This window comes from Colobus angolensis, unplaced genomic scaffold (assembly GCF_000951035.1).
Source record: "Colobus angolensis palliatus isolate OR3802 unplaced genomic scaffold, Cang.pa_1.0 Scaffold230, whole genome shotgun sequence".
In the NCBI taxonomy this organism is placed as follows: Eukaryota; Metazoa; Chordata; class Mammalia; order Primates; family Cercopithecidae; genus Colobus; species Colobus angolensis.
The window spans coordinates 591,874-610,447 of NW_012115489.1; the positions used below are offsets into that span (position 1 = coordinate 591,874).

At 40.1% G+C, this 18,574-nt stretch overlaps 1 protein-coding gene across 2 annotated transcripts in view; it reads right to left on the reverse strand.

The window, feature by feature from the left end:
- PRLR (prolactin receptor) overlaps positions 1 to 18,574 on the reverse strand; it is a 174,642-nt gene that overhangs the window by 75,804 nt on the left and 80,264 nt on the right. The gene's annotated exons all lie outside the window — the stretch shown is intronic.

The window sequence follows — 18,574 nt, forward strand, 5'->3', positions numbered from 1 at the left end:
TGTTCATGTTAATTTCAACTGAGAACACCTAAAAGTATAAGAGAATACATATTTCCTGGTCTTAGTATCCAGGGCTTAGGATTATTTAAGATCAGTAGCCAAAATTGTTCCTATTTTACACCTCATAATCAGGAAGACTGTTGAGAGGGGAAAGTTAGCAGGAGATGGGTTTTAGTTTTCCAATTATGTCAGCCTGGTTGGAGAACATCTAAATGCCATTTTTCCTTGACCTTTGAACTGTCTTCTCCCTCGCTCTTAGGCAACACAGCAAATGACCCTCACAAAGCAGCAAACTAGTAGCATGTGTCAAGGCTGACACTTCTGCTTTTCAATCTAGTTGTCTGTTTCGCTATCCAAAGTTGCCTTCTTAAGGAGTAGCTGCACTTGGCAGAATGAAAAACTGTGCTTCCGTTTACTCATTTTTCCCAAGGCTAATTTAAAAGTGCTGTGGGTAGGTAAGTGATGTTGATAATGGGAACATCTTAAGCTATTAAGTTGAGAACTGAAATATCAGCATGGGCACAATAGCCTCATTCTCTAGCTGATGGAAATGAGCCCATATACTGTTTTTTAGCCTGACAGGACCATGTGTAGTTTCTTTTGGTCTCCATAAGCCAGGGAATCTGGCTCGCCAGAGCTGGGAAGATTATAGCATTGGAGCAAATAATGTGCTTTAGTTTGAGATTCTTTAAGGCCCAAATTTGCTCCAATTGCTTCATCCCAGGTTCCCACTTGTTTCCCCCTCATCGGTTTTGGTGATATTATTTTCCAAAGTAGCCCAATTGCATCAATCATTTATTTTAATGTAAAAAAATTAGAGGATTTTTTTCTTTGTGCTACTGTGTGTGAACATTCGTCCACCTGATTCATTACATATAGGCAGCATGGTTCACTGGATGTGTACAGGATTCTGCATCAGACCAAAAAGGATATAAATATGACTTGTGCCACTATCTAGCCTTGTGACCTTGAGCAAGGCATGTAAGCTCCTTGAGTCTTGTTTCTTCACCTGTAAAGTGGAAATACCTATCGCTACCTTTAGGTATCTTTTTGGATCATTGTGAATGTACACAGTATCTAGGAAATAGCAAGTCATTAATACATGCTAATGATTATTAATAGCTAACATTGATTGCACATCTGGTATGTGCCAGGAATTATGGGAATCCTCAAAGCATTTCTAGGAAATAAGAACCATTATTATCTTCACTTGCTGGTGAGAAAGAGATGGACTAAATACTGGCTCAATGTCCCAAAGGTAGGAGATGGCCATGCCAGGATTGCAGAGCCTTCAGTTGGCCTCTACTCCTCATGTAAGAAGAATGGCTGTGCAGGGTTTTGCCACTTGGAGTAAAAATTGTCTGAATATGTATCCCAGGGAGGATTCTAAGACCTGCAGAACTCCTTGCTCCCAATCTCTCCTCTTTTCCGTGCCTTCTCATTCGTACTTAAGCCAGAAGCTGTGAGGGGCAAATCTGATGCAAACAGACAGGACCACAGAGCCAGTAGACCCCTTGCAGTCCTGCTATAACTTGGCTTCACACTCAGCTGTGAACTTGTCAGCTGAACACACAACTGCAAGTGCAGTGCTCCATGTGCATGCCATTAAGAAAACTCCAGTCATTCTAAGGTTATTTTATTAGAAGGAAGGAATGGAGTCTTAAATACAGACCCACTCTATTAAGATAGTTGAAAAACATAGATGTAAATATCATGACATTATTGTGCTATCACCATTACATCATCCTGCATACCCCCACTCTCCACAAACTTAAATAGAAGTCATTTTTGTTATCAATACTAAATACCCTTAAATCTAAGATGTTAAGATCAGAAACTGTTGTGGTAACTCATGTACAGCTAAAAAGGTGTACAATTCAGATTAGAGATCATGGCACTTTGCTCTTTCATTAAAATACTAGAGTGTTGTCTATCAACTGATGAATGGATATACAAATGTGGTATAACCCTACAGTGGAATTTTACTCAGCCATAGAAAAAAAAGAAGCACTGATACATGCTACAACACAACTAAACTTCAGAGAACAATATCGTAAGTGAAATAAGCCAGGCACAAAAGACCCTGGATAGCATGATTCCATTTATGTGAAACGTCTAGAAAGCTAATCTATGGAAACGGAAGGTGGATGAGTGGTTGCCAGGGGCTGGGGGTCGGGGAGAAAAAGGAGTGGAGAGTGACTGCTATCATGTACTTCTTGGGGTGATGAAATGTTCTAAAATTATATCATGGTGATGGTTGCACAACTGTAAATACAGATGGTCTCCAACTTACTATAGTTTCATGATTTCTTGACTTTATGAGGGTGCAAAAGAGATAGGCATTCAACCTTCTCCTTGATGGGGTTAGGTCCAGATAAACTATAAGTTGAAATTATCATAAGTTGAAAACATCCTTTTGACTTAAACAATAGTTTTAACTTTCAACTTGCAATGAGTTTGTTGGGCTCTAACCCCACTGTAAGTTGAGGAGCATCTGTATACTAAAATCCATTGAATCGTATACAGTTGTCCCTCAGTATTCACGGGGAATTGGTTCCATGTACAAATTGGTTATATGCAAATACTACAGCATCTTCTATCAAGGACTTGTGCGTCTGTGGATCTAATTAATACGAGAATACCAGATCCACAGATGCACAAGTCTTCGATATAAGACATTGTAGTATTTGCACAGAACCTATTCACATCCTCCCATATACTTTAAATCATCTTTAGGTTACTTATAATACCGAATACAATGCGAATACTATGTAAACAGCACATGAATATTTGTTACACTATATTGTTTTGCATTTTGTATTTTTTTATTATATTATCATTTTTTTTCCAGAATATGTTTTATCCCTGATTAGTTGAATTCATGGATGTAAAACTTGCGAATACAAAGGGCTGGCTGTACTTTAAACAAGTGAACTTTATGGAACATAAAGTATATCACAATAAAGCTGCTTAAAAAATACCAGTCTGTTATTTCCTCTAATTATGTGCAAAAATGATAATATTCTTTCATGTTCAGCAGCTCTTTTTGAATAAATGGCAATGAACAAGAAGGCATTTCATTCACTTCCTCTGAGACTTGATAATTAATCTTGTCCTCACCTCCTCACTTATTAATCTGCCCATCAAGTATTTGACTACTGGGAAGGTGGAGTTGCAGAGATAATTAGCTCTCTGCTTACCAAGCACAACTCTCAGGCCAGACCTGCAAATCTGCCTCCATCTCTGCCTCCTTCCCTGTATTCCCTCTTTTTCCTTTCAATCCTTACTGCTGAGCACCCAGTCAGCGTTCAAAATCAGAGCTGAAGTGACTCAGAGCAGGGACTTCTGCCTCTGTGGGTCTTCACTGCAAAGGGAACCAGAGCCATTTGTTATTGACTAAAAAGCAGAAACTGATGGAGACAAAAAGAGATGGTGTTGAATTCTCTCCTGTCTGGACGCTGGTGGTGGTTATGTAGGCAGCTTTCATTTCGGTAAGTGTGCACTACAGTAGGAGTGAGATGGGAACCAGGATGCCAACTGAGAGAGCTAAAAAGAATTGTGATTGGCATTAGGCATCAAGAGAAAAAAGTTCTTTTAGTGTTTTCAACTTGCTCAATTTACTGTACAAGCAACTAAGGTGATGGACAAATTGTATCCTTTGGATTGAAATCTCAATTCAGTTTCTAAATATTGAGGGAGTCTTGTTCTCTGCTCAGATTTCCTGCATCCATAAGGTATTGTCCAGGGGATGAGCCACAGTGGAACTGTACAACTCAGACAGAACCCTCACTCCACATTCCTCTGGCCTAGCAAAGGTGGGAGGATTTACACAAAGGTCAAGGGATCAACCACAGCAAATGTGGGGTTGAAACTTAACTGGTCTCAAGACAGGAGGTGGACCTCAAGTCTGAAAAGATTCTAGAAACTTTGCCAAATCCACCCCCTCTATCATTCAGAAACATCACCACTATAATGATAGGTTTTAAGCATTGTAATCTACTTTTTTAAACTCATTGGATACCTATTTCTCTTTTCTCCCATTTTCTTCTTCCCTTTACTGTCCATCCTCTGCCAGTGACAGAGTAACTTTACTCCTTCCCACTTTCCCTAAAAGTACCAAGCAGCGGGGTGGGAGTGGGCACAAGGCATGGATTCTGCAAACATACTTTCTCTGCTATCCCCTTGAAGGACCTAGTCCTGAAGCAGAGAAAGAGAAGTGAGCTTATGGCACAAGGAAATCTGTCCAGAATCCAAGAAGCCAGGTGACTTACCTTGGGCATATTGCAAGCCTGTCAAAGTTTGAATGCTTGCTTCCGAATGCAGAGGGTGAAGTCACAGAGCTTGCCAGATTTACCAAGGGTGCCTGCTAGGGTTTGCTCCTGGCACTGAATATCCTCAACTACCAGTCTGTGCAGCTGTCATGAGCACCAACCTGTTTGCTGATTACCCCTTGGCAAGCTGACTCTTCAGACAGATTAATATTTGCCCTGGGATATACAAGGCTCTTATGACCCCTCCCCATTGCAAAGAAAACAATAATTGAATAACTTCCTTTTGATGGTGGTTGGATTTGCTTGGTGTGGCTTGATTTGGTTTACAGCTCATTTGCGGCAGAATCAAAATGGCTGAAGTCAAGGCAGCTGTGGTTTCAGTAAAGCAGGAGGAATAAGGAGTTGGGAGGGGTGGGGCAACCATAGCAAGGGCAAGCTACAGGGTTGAGTCATGAGTCCTTTTCACTTAAAGCTGTTGTCTACGCTACCATCCCTGCGTTGCCAGCATCTGCTCACCTGGCTTCTTCGGAACACGGCACACAGGATGGGACACGTGATTCTGAAAAGGCAAGCGATGGCCACAGAACTTGAGGTGTGATCTCAATCCTTCTTGTCAAAAATCACTTTTCAGACAGGAAGTAAATTTTTAGCTCTAAATTACATAAGGTCAAGAATCTAACCACAACAGAGGACAAAAATGGAAACCTTCTCATAATGTCATTTGTTTGGATGGTGTCATGGGTTGAATTGCATCCTCCCAAAAGAGATGCTAAAGTCCTCCAGTACCTTAGAATGTGACTTCATTTGGAATTGGTCCAAGGACTTCATTTCATTGGTCCTTGCAAATGTAATTGGTTAAGATGAAGTCATAATGGAGTGGGGTGGGCCCTTAATCCAACAGGACTGGTGTTTTTGTCAGACAGAGAAGAGACACACAGGGAGGACACCTTGGAAAAGAGCGGCAGAGATCGGGGTGATGCAGCTACAAGCCAAGGATTGCCAAGGAGTGCTGCCGCCACATGAGGCTAGGGTGAGGCAAGGGAGGACTCCACCCACCATCTCAGAGGGAGCGTGATCCTGCGGAAACCTTGATTCCACACTTGTTGCCTCCAGAAGTGTCGGAAAATAAATTTTTGTGGTTTTAAGCCATCTGGTTGTGGTGCTTTGTTATGTCAGCCCTAATAAACTACTATAGATGATTTATATGTGAGCCAGCTGGGTTTGCCTATAAATACCTTCTCTGCAACTTCTTATATGAATCAGTTTAAAATTTAATAGTATTTTTAGTTAGTGAAAAATGTTGGATGGTATGGAAATTGGTTGGCCTAATGTGGACACAGCACATGTTTTATTCTAGTGTAGTGTGATGTGCTGAATCCCTGTCAACTCCAAAGGGGATGGCACCAGGTTCAAGAGGCTGAAGAAGAGATCCAGAGCCAGAAAATAAGACACTGGGGTTTTACTGGGGGTTTACATACAGGGGAGAGAGTCTAGTGGTGGCGGGCTGGACAGGAGCACTGTTGGTCCAGTGGCAGTGGGCTGGTAAGGACAACCACAACCTCTGGCAAAAGGCAAGTGGTTTATAAAACATTTTCACTTAACATCCTCCCCATAGCAACCTCAGCCTGGAAATCTTCATTTAACCCCAAACAAAGGATGCTTATCCCCTGTATGGCCCACATTCCCCAGGACGGGCTGGGGCTCAGATGTTCCTCACAGATAAGGAATTAATCTCTGGGATGGCCACTTCCAATTCCTTAGCTCGGAACTCTGAACATATATTTGGGTGCATCAGCCACACAGGGTCATTCTCAGGGTAGGCGCAAGTCAAGTTATCATTGTAAGGAGCACCTACCATACAAGCATCCCTGCCCCCTCCAGTGAGAAAGTTGCTCCAGTGAGAAAGTTGAAAAGCCTCCAGTGAGAAAGTTGAAAAGCCAGTGATAATGTTCTGAGTTCACTGCTATGATGTCTTGTTATTCTTTCTTTAAAGGAGAGCTGTGACCACCAGAAAGAGTTTTAAGAATGAATAAGGAGATACAGGACAGACACAGAGACCCTGGAGGACAAATGATGCCAAAAGGATACTTATACCTTTGGCATTTCCCCAGAAGGAGAGGAAAGAAGAGTAGAGGGAGGTAGTGATAGTACCTCACCCTTCAATCCTCACTCTGGCTTTGATATTGTCATTAGCATGTATCCCCAGAAAAGTCACTTATCTCTCTCAGGGCTACTATTTTATTGAGGGGAAATTGATTTCCACTTACCAACCTATCACAAAACATGGAGGAGAAAAAGATAAATAAATTAAACCTTCATGGTCCAGGTCTTCAGGAAAAGCATTTTGTGGTCTCTAAAGTTTCTAGTCTCTTGGTTTTGCGTTCAGAACACTCAAGACCATCAACATCTGCATACTCTAGGCCCCAACTCCTCTTTCTAGAACACAGATACTATATTAAGAAACCTTTCCAGCCCAAAGGGAATCTTGTGAACTCTGGATATATATTGTTTTGTAAAAAAAAAAAAATCCCAGATATCATGTTATTTTACTCCTACCGATTTCACTATGTATCTCTGACAATTATGACCATATTCTTATGTAACCAGTGTTCTTTTAATATCCAACAGAATTACTAATTCCTTGGTATCAACTAATATGGATACAGTTATATTTTTTGCAATTCAAAATAGGAAACACATTAGTACTATTCAAAATAGGAAACACATTGGTGAATTACTCTAAATTGTTGAAGTTGAAGGGACCTCAGGGAAACAATTTCCGTTAGTACCTAAATTTCTCAAGGCAGAAGGCAGAAGGCTACATGTCCTATTGTTAAATGGCATAGGACATTAGTATGTAATGAGGGACTTTGGGGATTATCCAGCTGAACTTCTCATTTGATAGATGAGGATGCTGACACCCGGTGATGGTTAATTTTGTGTCAACTTGACTGGGCTACGGGGTGCCCAGATAGCTGGTAAAACATTATTTCTGGTGTGTCTCTGAAGGTGCTTCCAGGAGAAACACCCACTATACTTGGTATTGAATCCATAGACTGAGTAAAGAATGTCCACCCTCACCAGTGTGGGTGGGCTTTATCTAATCTACTGTGGGCCTGAACAGAACAAAAATGTGGAAGGGGTGCAAATTCTCCTTCCTTGAGCTGGGACATCCCTCTATTCCTGCCCTGGGACATCAGACCCCTTGTTCTCAGGGCTTTAGACTCTCAGACCTATACCAGGCCTCTCTCTGGTCCTCAGGCTTTGGTCGTGGAGTGGGAGTTACACCATCAGCTCTCCTGGTTCTCAGGCCTTCAGAATAAGACTGAAGTACAACACTGGCTTTCCTGGGGCTCCAGCTTGCAGACGGCACATAATAGAGGACTTCTTGCCTCCGTAATCATGTCAGCCAATTTCCATATAAATCTCCATTCATGTATGTCCATATATATCCTATTGGTTCTGCTTCTCTGGGGAATGTTGACTAACACAGGCCCTGAAAAGCCATGTAACGTGTGATGAGTCGGAGACCAAAGCAGAATTGTAACCCACCCATTTCTGACTCCCATTCCACAGCAGACTGATTCTTTAGGAATGAAGATGCCATAGGCTTTCTTAGTAGCCAAATTTATTATTTAATTCCAAAGTTATTGTCTCTGGCTCACTATACTCCTAATTAACTGCACTTTAAATTCACTTCCTCCGTGTAAATAGAGACCAAGTAGCTTGAATATTCTTCCTTCTAACCTGTCATAGTTTTGAAAACCATCATTAAGTTGTGTTTCAGGCTTTTCCTATCAGATTAAGCAGCTTTCAATCTGATCCCTTCCTCACAGCATGTTTTCTCTCCTTGAAGGCTGTAAACAAACAAACGAAGAACCTATGGACTACCAAAGATACATCTGTTGGGAGCAAAAAAAAGTCACGCTCTCATTTTTGCCAAGTGGTCATGAGAATATGCTGGCAAAACAGACCACACTCAGAAACAGGCTCTACTGAGCTACTATAGCCTGGTCTTTTCAATCATGTTTATTAAAAAATGAACAACAAATGGAAAACCAAACACTGTATGCCCTCACTCATAAGTGGGGGCTAAACTATGAGGATGCAAAGACATAAGAATGATACAATGGACTCTGGGGACTTGGGGAAATGTTGGGAAGGGGATGAGGGATAAAAGACTACAAATTGGGTTTAGTGTATACTGCTCGGGTGATGAGTGCACCAGAAATCTCACAAATCACTACTAAAGAACTTACTCATGTAACCAAACACCACCTGTTCCCCAAAAACCTACCAAAAAAAAAAAAAAAACCACAACAAACAACAAAACCCTTCACATATAAAGAGGAAAATAAATCAGGAAGCTGAGACTGGGACTTGGGTAAGCTCTTGAAAGATTTACTGAGTGACTGAGATGTTGCTTGAATGACTTGATAGCTCCTTTCTCCTCGGATTATCACATCAAGGTCTGGCGCTCTGAAGACCATATTGCTTTCTGCTCACTCTGGTGAATAAGGGAGGGGAGCGGGGCTGGGTGGGTGGTGCGCAGTAAATAAGTCCGAATATCTCCAGGGTCCAAAGTTGTGTCTGGATAAATTAAAACACCAAGTTACAAAGTTGAAGATTAAACTAACAACCACTCATCAGTGGATAAAAACATTGCTTGACTACAGGATGCCGAAATGCTTGTCTGCTATTTTGACCGAAGTAAGCAACTACCTGGCTGGTTGCCTTCTGGCATGAAATTAGAGCACAACCTTGATGAACTGGGATTTAATTTGGTTAACTGAAAAATAAAATGTTTTTTTTGTTACATTCTACTGGAGGAAAAGTAAAGTGGCAAGAAAGCAAGCAAGGATCAGGGCTTTATTAAAATCACCTCTGAGACAATGGGTCGCCAGTGATGCACATTGGAATCATCTGAGAAACTTTAAAAACTGCGGCTGCCTGGCTCCCATCCCTACTCATTCTGATTTAATGGCATGGGGTGCTGCCTGAGGGTTAAAATTCTAATGTGGAACAAAGTTTGAGAACCACTGCTCTAGATATTTCCTGGTGCTGGTGTAATGCAGCCCGGTCATTTAAACCATCTATAACATCAGACTAAGGAACATTTTTTTTTTCCTTTTAAATCTACTGATTGAAAGTAGAACAATCCATTCAAGTCTCCATAAATAAAAATGTAATTTAATGTCATTTAGAGATTTGTGTTTTTTTTTTTTTTTTTTTCTTCGAGAGTTCTATCCTGTTGCTTTTGAAATGAAGACTTAGGAAACAAATACTTCTTTACCATTCAGTCCGAAAAAGAAAATAAGTCTGTCCTAGGGAAATCAGCTAAGAAAAAGGCATGAGGAAGGGAAAGAGAGACAGAGAAGGAATGCAAAGAGAACCAGGGCATAAGACACAAACCAGATCTCTCAGACCTGCCTCCTGTCCCGCTCCTTGACTTCCTCAGCACACGCATGTCCCACTGTCTTGTCCTCGCAGCCTCTCCACCCAGCGTGTATGTGTTGGCTTCTGGTGAGAGAGGAGGGGAGAAAAGGCAGCCAGAGGTAGACAGAGCTGCCTCCCCTTTGCTGAGCCATTGGTTTTATTGATCTGTTCTTGTGTCTGCACTTCAGCCTGTTCCGTCCTGATTATGTCCACTGTTTGAGCCCTGACCCCTTCTTTCTCCTCCCTCAGTTATTTTTTCCTCGTGGTTCTGCAAAACCTCTTCTTAGGCTTCTGAGGGTCTGCGTGTGCTTGCCACACCCTGGAGTTTCAGACTGACTCCAGTATCTTCCTATCTTTCCAGGTTGTGTTGTGGCTTCTCTCTCCAGAACCTAACCCTGGGGTTTTCTGACCGTCTTTGTTAGACACGGCAATCATGATGCCTGCCTCAGCCAGTGCCAGTCCTGAGGGAGCCTGCCTTGGGCAGCCATGTTTTGTTCTGGGTGACACTGACTCCCTACTGGCCTTCCTCATCCCATGGGGGTCCTGACCAGGACCCAGGGCAGCTGTAGTGTGGGAAGGCCAGGGGCCTGAGAGGTTGTCTGGTAGGAAAAGCTTTGTCCGAATAGGGAAGAGCAGGATAATCAGATTCCTTACCTTGGGAATTTGAACTGGGAAATATGGCCACGATAAGAAAGCAGCAATGTGAGAAACAGCTGAGAAGTTATGAAGTAGAAAAATGGCAGTGTGGCAAATGGAAGTGATGAATGAGCAGAAAATGTGAGGTAGGGAAATCATACACAGAATGAACATAGAATACAACCTCAGAGAATCTGATGAAAGCTCCCTTCCCCAACAGGCAGAATAAATACATACATAATAAGAGAATTGTGCAAGCTTCTGGGAGTTCGTGGACTCTCTGCAGCCCATGTAGGAACCCACATAGGGTTCACAAAACCCAGCTGAATTTCTTAGGTACAAGGTAAAACCTTAGTTGGTGAAGGGAAGAAAGATGAGCAGCTTGGGAGGACGATCTCTAGAGGAGGCTTCCTCAGCCTCAGCACTGCTGACATTTCAGGCTGGATAATATTTTGTCGTAGGGGCTGTCCTTGCGTTGTAGGGTGCCGAGCAGCATCCATGGAGTCTACTCATCAGATGCCAGTAGCAACTCTCCAGTCACAACAATAAGAAGTGTCTCCAGACATTGCCAAATTCCCCTGGGAGGCAAAATTGCCCAGGAGAGAATCACTGCTCTAGAAGTTGACTGAGTCATGCATGGGAGAGGCAGCATCAGGGTGAAGACTCATCAACTGCAGCTGCAGAGGTCCTCACATCTGGTTTCCCTTCCTTGAGAGGCCCAGTTCCTATTCGTTTCCTGTCTCTGCTGCTGACTACCTCTGCCCACCCTCAACCTCACCGGCTCCCACGTTAGCTGGCTAGCCCATGTGAATCTCTACTTTTTACAGTGGTTGTCAAACTACATCAGAATCACCTAGAAGGCTTGAAACATAGATTGCCAAGCTCCACCCCCAGTTTCCGATTCACAGTTCTGGGTTGGGGTCTGACATTTGGCATTTCTATTAAATTCCCACGCGATGCTGATGCTGCTGGTATCGAGTCCACACTTTGAGAACTATTGCCTTACGGAAAGAAAAAGAAAAAAAAAAGCCTAGCTAATACTTTTTCCTGTGCTCCTATAACAGAGGCAGATGAGTAGAAGGAGACAGAAAAAAAGAAAAAGTGATGCTTCAATAATGTCTGGTACTTTGCAATTTCTAATGCAGAATACTATCAGCAAACATTTACTGAGGGTGAGGACGCATGCAGTAACACTCTACTTTGTAATCCTTGCAGCGACTCAGAGATAATAGATATTATGATCCTCATTCTACTCACAAAGAAAACAAGGCTTGGAGAAGGTTAGGGATTGGTCTAAAGACAACATGGGTTGTAAGTGACTGGACTGTAGTTTGAATCCAGTTCTGTTTAAATAAGTCAGAACTTTCTCCACTTTTTAAGACTTTTTCTTAAGCAGCATAACTTTCATTACCTTATAGAAAATCTCATGGAGAATCTCCAAATAGAAAAGAGATAAGAGGAGCTGAAAGGGGACTAGAAGGAGCATGCAGTGAGTTTCAGTCATTTGGCCTCCTGTCCTTTGTGGACATGCTGGAGGCATCACCAGAAGGGTCCAGGGTTCCTAGAAATCCAGTAAGAAAGCTCCTGTCTTACAAATTCTGTCTTCCCATTGGTTCATATATTTCAGAATAATCTCCTTTAACAAGGATATGGTTATCTGATTCATCTACACTTTTGAGTGCATGTCATGAAAGGTTATTCTCTGATGTCAAAGAATCATTCAGTCATTAAATAACAAGGCAAGACAAGACAAGAAAAGAGATATGGAAATGGAAATGACGACTGTAGTACTTTGGCTCCTTTAATGGAAAGACACATGCATTTTAGTGGGAATCAACCAGGAGGAAACATTCTGAAATATTAAAGTGTTAAAATATTCACGAGGCAGAGGCAGGAGAATCGCTTGAACCCGGGAAGCAGTGGTTGAAGTAAGCAGAGATAGCGCCATTGCACTCCAGCCTGGATAACAGAGTGAGACTCCATCTCAAAACAAAATAAAGGGTTAAAATATTAAAATGCTTAATTTCATTAATTTCATTTTATAGACTGAAAGAGCCATTTGTTTTTACACACATATACTTAAAGAGTGTAGTTTGGAAAAAATGTTTAAAAATTTAATGGTCCAGTCTGATTGGGTTAGGACTAAATCCCAGGCTTGAGGCTTAGAGCTATTTGAAAACATTTGACAAAAATTAGAAGGGCTGGGTAGCTAAGAGCTAGAGATGAGCTATTTTAATTCCACACAAGAATTCTTCAGTAAGAATGGACTTTTAAAAGATATGATGGAAGTTTCAGTTTTGCAAGATGAAAAGATTTCTGGAGATGGTTGCACAACAATCCGATGTACTTAACGCTGCTGAACTGTACACTTAAGAATAGTTAAGACGGTAAATACTATGTTATATGTATTTTACCACAATTAAAGAAAATGTCATCATGGCAAAACCACAACATTTTCATTGAGGAGATGGGTAGTCAGGAAGTTTTTTATTTTTTGATTTGTTTGCTGTTTTGTGACAGAAGTGCTGTGGAGAGATTGGAATTTATGGAAAACAGGACATGCTTTAAAATGATGCATATTTTGGTTTCATTAGTCATGTGAAAGGGACAAGTCAGTGAGATTCAAATGTGTGGTTGCGAAAAACATCCTGTGTAGAGAATCAAAAGGAAGAATATCTATATACTTATTCTGTCTTATTCTCCAGTTTCAAAGATTTAAACTTCATTTTGGTTAGGATACAATAGGGCACCAGTCAAAAACAATACATGGTTCACAGCAGGTTCCTGGATCATTCAGAAATTCTTCAAAGGACACCGTTGCTGTTGGAGATTACTTTATTTCAATGCATCTAAGAAGCTATCAATTGTTTTATCTGCTGCCATTACTTTGTTTACTACCAAGAAAAAAAAATCTTCCAATTAAATCATGATATGCCGAAAATTAGAAGATGTATTCCCATTTCAAAGGTAACAAAATGTATTTAAAAAGTTATTGTCAGGGACTGAGGGGTAGGGGAAAGGACAGATATTGGTCAAAAGGTACAAAAAAGGAGGAAAGAAAAAAATACATAGCTTTTTGAAATTTGATATGGGGAAGGAAATATTTTCCATGCAGTTAAAAGGTAAGTTTTGTAGGCAGTTGAGCTATAGGAGGTTTGAATAAACATATTGGCCCTATAATTTTCTTTTCTTTTTATTTTTTGAGATGGAGTCTCGCTGTGTCACTCAGGCTGGAGTGCAAGTGGTGTGATCTTGGCTCTTTGCAACCACTGCCTCCTGCATTCAAGTGATTCTCCTCCCTCAGCCTCCTGAGTAGCTGCGGTTATAGGCGTGTGCCACCATGCCCAGCTAATTTTTGTATTTTTAGTAGAAACGGGGTTTTACCATGTTGGCCAGGGCTGGTCTCAAACTCCTGACCTCGGCTTCCCAAGTGCTGGGATTACAGATGTGAGCTACTACGCCAGGCCAGCTCTGTAATTTTTAACAAGTGCTAATAATAAAATGAGTCAACAATTATAAAAAAAGAAAAAAGTTCCTCTTAGAATTGAAGATGTGTGGTAGAAAGAAAAAAACCCCACATACTATAAAATAATCCAGATACAAACATAAAAATAGAGATTTTCCCAGAAGACAACAGATGTAAGCATGTATACTTCAAATATTAAAAGGAACCAAACTAAGAGGTTAAAGAAAAAGTAATGAAACAAAATGCCCATTATGGTCTAACCTTTATTACTCCATAGAATAATTTGCATCTGAGAGGTGTTTTAATGGAAATGATTTCTCAAAGCGATACGTCTTACCAAAACCAGTTTGGAATTTGGATATTGCATATGTGTATTTTTTTCCTAGTAGCCCATTATCAATTCTCCAAATAACTTAGGATCAACTTGCATCTCAATTCAAGATATGCACAGAATGGAGAATAAACTGGAGAATTAGAGCAAATAAAAAATACAGAAATTAAAATATCATTGACAAATGAGTGAAGTAGAAAAAATAAAAGTCTTTGAAATAATTACACTGGTGAAAATTAAACCACAAACATTAAAAATATAATTTTTTAAAGAATTAGAATTAACACATGATTTTCCAATTGACCTCAAGCTTATAAGAAAATTAAATTAACTATAATGTTCCATCCCAACTTCTGGGCATTATGATTACTCAAGATTTGAGTGAAAAGAAATGATGCACTATTATGTTCATTATAGGCTGGAAGAACCAGATGCAAGTCTTTAAGGAACTGATTTGATTTGATTATTGGAGTGGCTCCTTATTAGTTTCATTCAAAGTAATAAATGAAGAAAAAGGGCTTCTGAACTCTATTATGCCTGAAGCTTTTCACTGCAGGCAATACTTTTTCTAAGTCTGTAATAATCCTTTTGCATAGCTGTAAGAGATTTGAGCAACCTTCAAAGTCCATCTCTATTGGCCAGGTTTATAATCAATTGTGGAATTTTGGAAGATGCAGCCACCAATCACAGAAATCATTCATTCCTGAGAAAATAGACTAGGTAGTAATTTGAACACTTCTTGGTTGGGTTGTCTCATCCCTGGATTACAATTTGAATAATTCAACGATTAATTCTCTTTCACAAAAGTGAACACTTACTCTGTATGAATCTTTCTTGAGAGCTGGAAAGAACATGTGCAAAGTATACTCCTGTCCTTGATGGACTTAGGCCTTATGATGTGGGGGGAGGAGAGATGACAACTGTGTACAGTAACTATAGTGCAAAGCAGGAAAACATCAGGGCTGCCATTCAGCTGGCTATAACATGTTGGCCAGTTTCTGTTCTGATTGGTCAGTGGCTATGCCAGAGCTGTTTTAAATATTTTGAATGTTACATCTGAATAACCTTCAGTAAACAATGCCAGTTTCCTGTCTAATATCCCTTCTCTGTTTCTTCTGTATCAGTACAACCCTCATTTTGCTTAGTATATCAATGTAGCCAACTAAAAAAAAGAACATCTTCCAGCCTCTCCTCCTACATCTAGGGGTGGCCTATGACATAGTTCTGGCCAATAAGATTTAAGTAAATTCCACTAAGCACTTCCGGGAAAGCTCTTTCAAACTAAGCCAATTCAGCTGGCCCTTGATTTTGCCCTTTTTGCTATCTTTCTTCTTGCCTGGAGCATAAACTTGAAGCTGGAGATGGGGCAGCTATCTTGGGGACAGGGACAACTAAGAACAAAGATAGAAGGAGTCTCGGTCCCTAACACTGTTGTTTGGCTATTTCATCATTCATGTATTGCTTACCTCTGGATTCCTTAATACCTTAGAAAAACAAACCCCTAATGTGCTTAAGTCCTTGGTTAATTAGGTCTGCTAACTGACACAAAGTGTGACACAATTCTAACAGACACACTATTCTAAGGCTCAAAATTGGGAAATGCCACATGAATCTATGGGGGTCATGAAAGCACTATGAAATGGACGGGGTTTAAAAGGTAGAATTTCAGATGTGGAGAGAACCATGGACGTAATTTTGTTCAATATCCCTACGGAGATGAAAAGACTGAGGCTGAGCAAAGTAGTTTGTCCAAAATCCCACAGCTGATTACTGTCAAAATGAGGAAAGATTGATTCTCTTGCTATCTTGAAACAAAAAAGCACCCATGAAGAATGAAAGAATGTATGGCCATTTGAACAGACAAGTATCAACTTCAGGTGTGTCTAGAAACCTATATTGAAAAAAGGCTAATAATTCAACCAACTGTAAATGATGAAACCAGATGTCATCCTTGAATCATTGATTTCCAATCCTCCCGCTCCCCACACTCTAAGTCTGGTCAATTTTACCTTCTAAGTCTATGCTTTAGGGAGACTTTCTGGATTATGCCCTCCCACACCCAGTTCCTCATTAGATGCCATGTGCCTGGACCACTCTATCATCCTGCATTCATGACAGTACTTGTTACACTGCATGTTCATTTTCTCTTAACTGGTTCCCATCTCCTCTGCTCTGTGAGGGCAGGGATCCTGCCCATCTTTATGATTAGGTACTGCTCAGCACCGTGTCATAACTCAATAGCTATTCATAACCCACACTCAGAGTTGGAAAAAATGGCAATACTCGAATGTTTAATTTTTTCACTGGATGTGAAAATGTTTAAGTACAAGTGACTTTTGAAAGCTTATACCAACCTTCAGCAAATCTCTTCAGCCTATTCAAAAGTGAATAGGTTGGCCAAACAAACAAACAAAAAAAAACCTAGAAATATAGATATCTTCCATAGAAATTAACAGATATATAGTGTCAGGGCTAGGACTGTTTGGTGCCTAGGTTGAACTGAATATCACAGAATTGGGGCTTTCTGAAATGGACTTTTCAGGTGGGTTTGCACATGGTTGTATCAAGCATATCTGGGGTTTTGTGGAATCACCTGGCGATTTTAGATGGGGATGCTGAAGTTATATTGGGGCTTTAGGAAATGGGGAGAAAGGGGAAGGCAGTATTTGCTCTAATGGCACATCTTATAGCCACAACAAGAGAGAAGGCTGTAGAATTATCTAGTGAATTTAATAATGAGCACTTTTAAATATCTAAAGAAACAGTCTTGATTGCCAGTGTGGGCAGGACCATTCTTGAAAGCACCAATTATCTACCCAAAGCTTCTCAATGAAGCTTGAGAGGAAATTACTTGGAAACCTTCTTCGTATTCTAAATTCTAAGCAAGGAATAACAGTAAAATTTGGCTCCAACACGAATTCTAAATTCTTTGGTGCAAGATGGTGCAAGATGTTTGTTTCCTCTTGCAAATTAGGAACAGATAGGCACGTTTTAAGCTGCAGATCTATTCTGGTGGTGAGATTGCAGAATATTAAATGACAGAGGCAGTTTAGAATAGTGCTATGGCCAGGTTGTCTGGTTTTGACTCTTGGCTCCACTATTTACTTGCTGTGTGAGTTACTTAACCTCTGTGTTCTCATTTTCCTCATCTATAAGCTTGAGTGATAATAGCACCTACCACCTAGGACTGTTCTGGGCATTACCTGTAATGCATTTCATGCAAAGTACTTGAGTGCCTGGAACATGATTTCACCCAATAAATGTCAGCTTTCTTCACTAGGTATATTTTAACAGAGTTTCTATAAATTGTTGGTGTGAACTTACAGGTCTAAAAACAACAAAATAAAAACGACAAAAAAGTTACGATTATGCAAGTGGTCAATTTAGAGCCAGAGTCAGCAAACTTTTTCTATAAAGGGCAAGATGGTAAATATTTTCAGCTTTGTGGCCCGTAGAGTCTTTGTTGCAACTATAAAACTCTGCTATTGCAGTAGGAAGACAACCCTAGGAAATATGTCAAAGAATATGTATGGCTGTGTTTCAAAATACTTTACAAAAACGGTTCTAAAACTTTATGAAAATAGACCACTGACTGTATTTTACAAACCCGTAATTTAGATAACTGTATACTGCTATTGTCCAGGCAGCACTGTCTTCTGGAAACGATAGGTAAATATTCTGTTTCTGTCTGACATTCCTCCCCTATCAGCATGATTGACTCCCTCTGATCACGTTATGCTAAGTACCTCCTTACAGACACACAAACCTCATTTGTTTTATTCATGGCATATATTGCAATTTCTAATTATCTGGTATATTTGTTCAGTTACTTGTTTTCATTGTCCTCTCACCTAAATGTAAACTCAAGGAGGGCAGGACTCTTAGTTGCCAATGCTTATAACAATGACTGATTGATCTATAGTAGTAAAAAAACTATTTGTTAAATGAATAAATGAAAGAAGTACTGACAAAGAACTTGTACATTCTGACAGTTTAATACACATAAATTAAGTCCTCCCCTCAGTAAAACATGTTTATGTATTCACATATTTCTAAGAAAACAGAGCTATGCATTTGCTTTTAATACGCTAAGTTTATAAAACGGATTTTCTTTCTAAAATCAATGGGACTTAGAATAACATGAGTATGACAAAAACAAACAAAATTCTTAAAAAATGACAAAAAAATTCATGGGCCAGATCATAATTTTTTTCCAGCTCATCAGTTTACTCACTACTGTTAATTGGAATCATGTGTTCTGTAGACATTTTGCCTTCTCTTAGCTCTAATACTCATTATTAATACATTTCTATTTAAGGCACCAGTTTTACATTATTTTTTGTTTTGTATGATGCCATGATGCCACAGATTTTCTACAAGCTTCCAAAAAAAAAAACAAAACAAAACCCAAAACAACCAGTCCCTGAATCAGAT